Here is a 9,092-nt window from a genome sequence, read left to right as displayed (position 1 = left end):
CTTGTTTGGTTCTGTCCTAAGAGCTACCTACTAGGCTTGTCATGTCATACTTTGACTAGACATTTACATGCAGAATCATCTTGTCTCCTCTTCCCTGAGATCTGCAAATTTTATTCCCCAGAAAGGTACTGGAATGTGTTTGGAATTTACTGATTTCAGATCAGCAAGACTACAATATTGTGGGTCTAGAGTATTCTCTCCTCTGATGGAGCTAGCTTTGCTCTTAGGCCATGACCTTCCTGGGATCCCATTAGATTATTCAGGACACTCATCCTTGTGGTTTGAAAACTGAAATCGGTGGGTAGGAGGTACTGCAGCTGTGGCACACAGATCATTGCACAGTGCCTGGAGTTTGTGTCTTACACAGCACCTACACAGCATCAGGTCTTGCATAGTGTCCACCTACATGTGTTTGCTTACTTTGTAATCAAGGCCTTAGGTTGATGCTATGTAGAATTCTGAAGTGTCTTTTCTGCAAGTTCCTTATGTTTTTAGATTGTTCCAGAATATAGCTCCTTAAATAACCCTGAACTTCAAGAATAGCCTTCCTTAGAAGCAATCATGCTCTGGATGGCCTGCCTCCAGTATCTTCAGCTACACTTTGAACAGACCCCAGGTAGCAAACTAGAGTAATCTGTTCTTGTTCCATTCGTCTCTTCTTTGTCCAGTGTCTGAAAACAATTCCTGCATATCTTTTACCCTTGTTCACAATTATCTATAATAAGGCTGGCTTGTCTGGAGAGAAGGCTTTCTCTGTCCCCAATATAAAGGTTTTTCTCCCCTAATTTATTCATCACTAAATAGCACATTTTCTATCTGTTTTGCATATCAAACACCTTATTATTTATCCAAACATACATTCAATTATTCTATAAGATAAAATTGGATTGATAGGAGGGGCTGCTAAGGACCAAGCCCAGGTCCTTGTACAGAGCAAGCACATACTCTATCATTGAACCATATCCTTAGTCTAGCTGTTCCTTCTTCTGCTGCCTCTTATCCTTCTACAGCCAGAACACAAGGAGTCACTCAACAAACCATTTAATTAACCTGAGTTGCTTCTTATTAGCTAAGTTTGTTTCCCTGAGGTTTATAAGTTGAAGTCCTCACTCATAGTACCTCAGAATGTGACCTTATTTAGAAGTAGGTGTCTTGAAAATGAGTTTGGGTCACTACTGCTGTGATAAAATATTATTAACAGAAACAACTTCAGGAGGAAAGGGTTTATTCCAGCTTGCAAGTCCATCATTGAGGGAAGTCAGGAAAGGAACTCAAATCAAGATCAGATTAGGCAGAGGCCTTGGAGGAGTGATGTTTACCAGTTTGTTCCTCGTGGCTTTCTCAACCTGCTTTCTTATACATCTCAGGACCACCTACCCAGAGAGGGCATGACACATTAGAATGGTTCCACCTACATAAATCATTAATCAAGAAGATGCACTACAAGCCAATCTAGTGGGAGCATTTTCTCAATTGAGGTTCTGTCTTCCCAGCTTACTCTAGTTTGCGTCAAGTTGACAAAAACAAACAAATAAGCAAGAAACAAACGAAAAAACTAGTCTGCACACTGATGAAATCCTGAGTAGAAAGAATAATGCTTGAGGGGTCATCATATCTGATTTCACATTATTCCACAGAGCAATACTAAGAAAACAAACACTAAACTGGAACAAATGGAGACAAATATATGAAGGTGACAGAATAGAGGACCTTCATAGAAACTTATAAAGCTACAGCCACCTAATCTTCAGTAAGAGGTGCAGTGAAAATTGGGTATGTCAGCATGGATAAACAACAACAACAACAAATCTAGGATGCCAAGTCAGATGAACTCTCTGGGTGCAGTAATGGTAAGTCTGTTATAGAAGTAACTAGCAATTTTCTGATTGGATTTGGTGCTTGCTACACAGGAGAAAAGTCAAGTCTGGTACTAAAATGTCATAGTGAAGTACACTATTATGTATAATTAAGAGATGCTAATGAAAAAAGTTTAAAAAAATCAACTTTGAATGAATCAAAGGCCTTAATGTAAGATCAGAAACTAAAACTGATAGAGGAAACTGTCGGGAAAATACTTTAAAAAACAATCAATAGGCAAGGACTTTCTAAATAGGTCTCCCAGCATTTAAGAAGTAAGGCCAATGATGGACAAGTTTTGCCTCATAAAATTAAAAAGCCTTTGTACAGAAAAAGGAACAGTTAATCACGTGAAGAAACAGTGTTCAAAGTGGGAAAAAAAGTGCTAACTGTACATCTGAAAAGGGATTCATGTCTAGATTATACAGACCATTTGTTGATGTGGAGGGGACTGGGAAAGGGCCACTACAACCGGGAAAAGATCCATACAAGGTGAAGAATAAAAACCTAAGTCAGCACCAATTTTGCAGGCACTGTGTCAAAATTTCCAGAGTCTCGACTTAATGTTTACTCTTCTAGCACATGTAAGCACAGTAAAATTTTGGAAAAAGTTTTCCAGAAGACAATTATCACAACAGACCTTTAGGCATAGCTATATGGAAACTCCCTAGCAAAGTGGCAAAGCACCCATGGACTTTACAATAAGAATGAGTTCTATTAGCTCATAAGCAGTGCTCAGGGCAAGGCCTAAGAAGGAAGAATTAATAATAATCATTCAGGCACGTTCTATTGATGGAAGATGCAAGTACATGGGACCTCATTCATAAGAATGAGAGACTAAGCTAAGGATTAGAGTCTAAACAATGCTCATGCTTTTGGGGAACTCAGGAGGCTGGCTTCATATAATAGCAAATAGACTACCAGGTAACTAGACAACATCCACTCCAGCCTCCCAGATGACCAGGCTTCAGTCATTTCCTTCCTTTGAAGAAAATAGGCCTGTTTGTTTAACAGGTTTGGTTTCTCCAGTGCTTTCTGTGAGCGGTGACTTCAATTTTAAAAGCTAAACTAGATATTAAACAACCCAATAAATAAATGAGTTAATGAAAAGAGAAGAAATTTCTCAAAAGATGAAATATAAATTGCCTATAAACACATCAATAATTTTCAAACCAAGTAGCTGTCAGAGAAATGCAAATCAAAGCTATATCCAAATTCCTTTTCACTCAACTCAGAATGACAGCTAATAAGAAAAAAAAAATGTAACTAATACTGAAAAGGATGTGGACAAAAGAGAACACTTATTCACTTGTGGGAATGTAAAGTAGTCTAGTCACCATGGAAACCATATGGAGTCTTTTCAACAAACTAAAGATAGATCTAACCTACAAAGAAGGTATGCCACTCCTGGGAAGTTTCTCAAAAGTTTTCAAGTCAGGGTCAGAAAGATTATGTGTACATCAGTATTTACTATTATTCACAATAACTGAGTTATAAAACCAAACAATAGAGAAATGGATGAAGAAAAATAGGTTTAAAAAAGAGAAACTTTCACCTATAAAAAGGGAAGTTATGTCATTAGCAGGAAAATGGGTGGAACTGGCGATCATTATGTTAAGAGAACCATACCAGACTCTGAAAGGCATATATTCAGTGTTTTTCTTCCTTCCTTCCTTCCTTCCTTCCTTCCTTCCTTCCTTCCTTCCTTCCTTCCTTCCTTCCTTCCTTCCTTCCTTCCCTGGCTCTCAGGTGGTTCTCTCTTTCTGTCTCTCTGTCTCTCTGTCTCTTTCTCTCAGTCTCTCTGTCTCTATGTCTGTCTCTCCCGCTTTACCTCTCTCCCTCTCTCATCTTTCTCTCCCTCTAACTCTCTGACTTAGAGATGGCTCTCTCCCTCTCTCCCTCTCTCCCTCTCTCCCCCTCTCCCTCTCTCCCTCTCTCCCTCTCCCACCCCTCTCTTTTGGTTTGGTTTTGGGTTTTGGGTTTGTTTATGGTTTTTGGGTTTTGGGTTTTGGGTTTTGGGTTTTGGGTTGTTTTTTTTTTTTTTTTTTTTTCGAAACAGAGATTCTCCGTGTAGCCTTGGCTGTGCTGGAACTCACTCTGTAGGCCAGGCTGGCCTCGACTCGACCTCAGAAATCCGCCTGCCTCTGCCTCCCAAGTGCTGGGATTAAAGGCGTGTGTCACTACCGCCCGGCTCAGTGTTTTCTTTTGGTTTTGATTCTTGCTTTTTATGTAAATACATAAAATAGAGTTGTATGTATGATAGGAAAGTAAAAGTAGAGGAAGAATGTGGCTAAGTGAAACACAGGCAACAACACAAGGTAGGAGGGTTCGGCTATTGGGGGCAAACAACGTTTGTTTTATGAAAGCTTAGTATCGTGTACAGTGAGCATGTATAAAAAAACATAAAGATTAAAACCAAATGAAAATTGCATTCATCATTATTATTAATATATTAGGTATCACTAGTTATGAAGCGTAACAACTATATGTAGACATATGACAATTAGAAGATTATTATTCTTAAGTGTTTTTCATTAAAAAAAAGTCGAATGTGGTAGAAGATTCTTGTAATCCTGCAACATAGGGACCACAGGCAAAAACTGTTTTCCTGCATTTCTTTAAGGGATTTATTTATATCTTCTTTAAAGGCCCGTATCATCTTCATCAGATGGGATTTAAGGTCACAAGTCTCTATCTTCAGGTCTTGCTGTAGTAGGAGAGTTCTGATGGATTCTGATGGGTTCTGATGTTGCCATAATGCACTGACTTCTGTTGATTATGTTCTTGGGTTTGCCTTTTATCATCTGGCTGTCTGTGAGGTCCAGAGTTGGAGGCGGCCTCCTGGGAAGCAAAGGGGTTGTGGCGGTGGAGTAGAAGTGTGGGCTAGAAGGAAGATGGAGGTCCGATAGGGTGGGGCAGAGCTCATGGCTGCTGGTCTTGCTGGGGACCCAGCAGGTGAGGGGGTTGGGGTGGGGATGTCTCATCTGGGTATCTCCCAGGTTGGGGCAGGCCTCCCATGAGGCAGACAAAACTGTGGGGTAGGAAGTATCATTATATTTTGATAGTGAAATGTATGTCTCTATTTTTTTGTAGCTTATTTTCTGAATATTCTATCTTGCATGTGAATAGTATATATTAGGTATCACTAGTTATGAAGTGTAACAACTATATGTAGACATATGACAATCAGAAGATTAATATTCTTAAAATTAGTTAAACGTAAGTTTAATGACTAATGAAATGTCAGGTTTATTATTACATTTGAATATATTGGTCATATGTTTATATAACTTTAATATAAATATTCGTTGAATGTAACTTTACCTCAAGTTTATAAAATGTAAGTATATGTTTAAATAATAACTAATGAAATCCATCAGCTTTATTTAGATGTCGTCATACATGCAGATGTATGTGTTCTATGAATTTGTCATATAGATACCTGCAACTACCCCAATTAAATACAGAACAACTTTAACACCAGAATACTCTGGAGTAAGTTTCCTTTTATAACCATTAACTGTTCTATGCCTCCCTTTTTCATAATCACCAGCAATCAGCATGCTACTCTCATCTTTATTATTTGTTGGTTTCAAAGTGCTGTATTAGTGAAACCATATAACATGTAGCCTATAGAGACGAGTTTTCTCCACTCAGTATCATTCTCTTGAGACCCATCCAAGTTCTGTGCATCAATAGCTTGCTTTTATTGCTGACTAGTTAATTCCATGATGTGCATGCACCAGGATGTGCATGTTGGAAGTATTTGGTCTGTTCCTAGTCTGTGACTATGGATTAGAGCTATTATGCTGTGTGCATATAAATTTTAATTTATCTAAGGTAAGTGTCCTAGATGCAGTGGTTCTATTATAAAGTAAGCACACTTTATGAGAAATTATCAAGTATGATTAACAATATTCTTCTTAGTATTCCTAGTAATATCTGTGATCTCAAAAAATAGCAATGCCCTGCATGTAGGTTCTTAAAAGTTGTGCTTTTGCCCAGTGTTAGGTTTCATCAAATTTTGTTGCCTGTGGCTCTAGTTAACATTCATTTTATATGTTTTTTTCCCCATTGGCTGAATACAGCAACCACATCATTTTATGACCAAAATATACTATTTATGAGTGTGTTATTTATGTGTAAAATTCCTTTGTACATTTTCTTAAGAATGAGAATATTGAGTTTTGAGGATTTAATTTTTGAACACGCTATATCAAACATTCGCACCATGGGTTCACAATTCACGTGCCCAACCAACAGTGCTTAATGGTTTTTCTAATCCACATTCTTTCAATCTTTCAGTATCAATTGGGTTCTTAGCTTTTGTCAACGCACAATATGGTTACATTCCTAGTTCTAGATAAATTTTGCTCATTTATCTTAATTTGTTCTTTGCCTGCAGAGCTTTACTTCCCTGTTTCCCTAGTTTGAGGATGAAGCATTACCACCTTAGCCTGCACAGTCACTTGCTGGTTCTATTCTGTCCCTTCTCATATACAGATGGAATCTGCTGTTTTTGCTTCTCTAGGGTCTTGGAAGTTTTTTTTTTTTCTTCATATGATTTGTTTGAAACCCAGTCTCTCTATGGAGAACATCCTATCTTCAACCACATTATTTTGTTTGTTTTGTTTGTTTTGAGCTTTTAAAGATGAGGTCTAACACAGCTGATATCTTGAAACTGCTACAAAGCCCAGGCTAGCCTTGAACTCCTGACTTATCTGTATTTACAGTGAAGTGGTTACAGGTATGTGCTCCTTTTCTTGGCAGCTTTACTAATAAAGAGAAAAATCCCACTTGCACGAGTTTCTTTTATGCTGTCAGGTGTTCTTGAAAACCCAGTGACTTGACTGGAATGTAGGCTCAGGCTCATTGCAGATGTAGAACAGATGTGACTAAACCTGGCTTCTCATGACAATCAGCCAAGAAGTCTTTGGGAAACATGGTGCTAGAACCTGTAGGTCACTGTGATTAACTGCTCTAGCAGCTTTGAATGTAGGATGGCAACCATAGAAGATCATTTGATGACACTAATATGAAGCTAGTTTGGAGAGAAACTACCTGTAAATCTCCAGCTTGGATACAGGCCATACTTGTTCAAGATGCTGCCTCCTTATTTTCCCAACTGCTCCAAAATAGCACAGGCCCTACTTTCGCAGATTTTAAGCTTTCTCAGGGGACCTTTTGGGGTGGGGGTGGGGATTACCAGTTTTTATGAAAAGATCATTGCTAACAGAATTTTATAATACATAGTCATCTTTCCATATATGTAGGATACTAGTTTTAAAATCTGCTCCCCAGTCTTCTACTTTTATGCAGATACCAAAGCCCTAGATTCTTAAAACTCTTATATTCAAAATGTCTAGTAGTTATTACAAAATATTGCATGCTCCCATATTTTAAATCACCTGTCTTAGTTAGGGTTTTATTGCTGTGAACAGACACCATGACCAAGGCAAGTCTTATAAAAAACAACATTTAATTGGGGCTGGCTTACAGGTTCAGAGGTTCAGTCCATTATCATCAAAGTGGGAGCATGGCAGTATCCAGGCAGGCATGGTGCAGCAGGAGCTGAGAGTTCTATGTCTTCATCCAAAGGCTGCTAGTGGAAGACTGACTTCCAGGCAACTAGGGTGAGGATCTTATACCCACACCCACAGTGACACACCCATTCCAACCAGGTCACACCTATTCCAACAAGACCACACCTTCAGATGGTGCCACTCCCTGGTCCAAGGATATAAAAACCATCACATCACCCATAGACTTTTTTTCTAATACCCAATATTACTGTTATGCTATGGAAAGAGTTTTACTACATTGTTCAGAGAATAATAACAAAGAAATATATCTGTACGTGTTCAATGCAAATCTACTTTCCCCAAAATATTTTCTAGCTGTGGTAGGTTGAATCTTGGAATACAAAGTCTGTTGACAGGGGCAGGCTGATATACTTCCAAACTGCCTCCTAATTTATTGCCTTACCTGACCCTGCTGTGCTTAGCACCCATCCTCTATCTATTAAAAGAAGGACAAACCATTCCTCTTGTCCTTTGCTTTTGTCTTGAGGGATCCATGCTTCTGTGCAACTGCAGCAAATACAGATTCAAACCCTGTCCCTCACAAAGGGTAGCGAAGCCCTGCGTGCTGACAACTCTGCTCTCTCCCACTCTATCTTGCATATTGACTGGTTAACTCTCCTCTTAGACTTGACCTTCCTGTCTACCTTGGTTCCTGTGGCATTACCCTGTGGGAATGTGACAGTCAGCTCTAACCTGATGATACTGTGTTATTGCCTTCTCCCAAATAAACTGTTCTATCCCACTTATTAGAGATACTTCCCCTAGAGTGCTCAGACCTGTGTAATAATTTACATGCAAGTCCCCTGTGATGGCTAAAGCAACTTAATAAGGTACTAGTCATCCATTGACTGTTGCCCTGGAATGCTTGTGAGACCCTAGGGGCCTGCAGGTGAGATGAGAATGGGATAATGGTGTTTGTGCTATGAGGTATTTAACAGCTTGCTTTTTGCTTTTGTACACTCACTTATTGCTGTGGGACTGGGATGAGTGAACGTTTTATTACTATATAGTGGGAAAGAGAAACAGCTGAGGGCAGTAAAACAATTTTCTTGTCCAGGTGTAGATTTCATAGATAACTGTAATGTACATCTTTGATACCCATCTTTGAGAACCCATCCTTTAGCCCCCTTCAGCACGGCATGCTGATTGACTCTAAGGCTGCTATCCTGCTCGAAGTAAGGATAGATTCAGTCAATTTAAATGTGAGTTGAGACTAAGTCTTTGGACTTTCCCAGTAGATTTGAAAGCTACAACAGCCCCAAACTGACACATCAGTAGATGACAGCTCCACTTTCAGCCGTTTAGCCATATGCAGTTCTTTCCTTGATATCTTAACTAATATTAAATCCTCTTGCCCTAAGCAGCCCCCTTTCACCTCCACATAACCACTTGCCTGAGACACTGTCCCCTATCTGCCCTACAGTGACTTTTTGCTTGCTTGTTTGTTTGTTTTTGTTTTTCAAGACAGGGTTTCTCTGTGTAGCCCTAGCTGTCCTAGAACACACTCTGTAGACCAGGCTGGCGTCGACTTCAGAAATCCGCCTGCCTCTGCCTCCCAAGTGCTGGGATTAAAGGCGTGCACCACCACTGCCTGGCTGTGACTTCTTACTATACTGCCCCCTTTGCTTCTACTCTGGTCCTTGAGTCACAAAC

This window comes from Mus caroli, unplaced genomic scaffold (genome assembly GCF_978045245.1).
Source record: "Mus caroli unplaced genomic scaffold, Mus_caroli_1 scaffold_8, whole genome shotgun sequence".
In the NCBI taxonomy this organism is placed as follows: domain Eukaryota; kingdom Metazoa; phylum Chordata; class Mammalia; order Rodentia; family Muridae; genus Mus; species Mus caroli.
Note: the sequence above shows the minus strand (reverse complement) of the source record.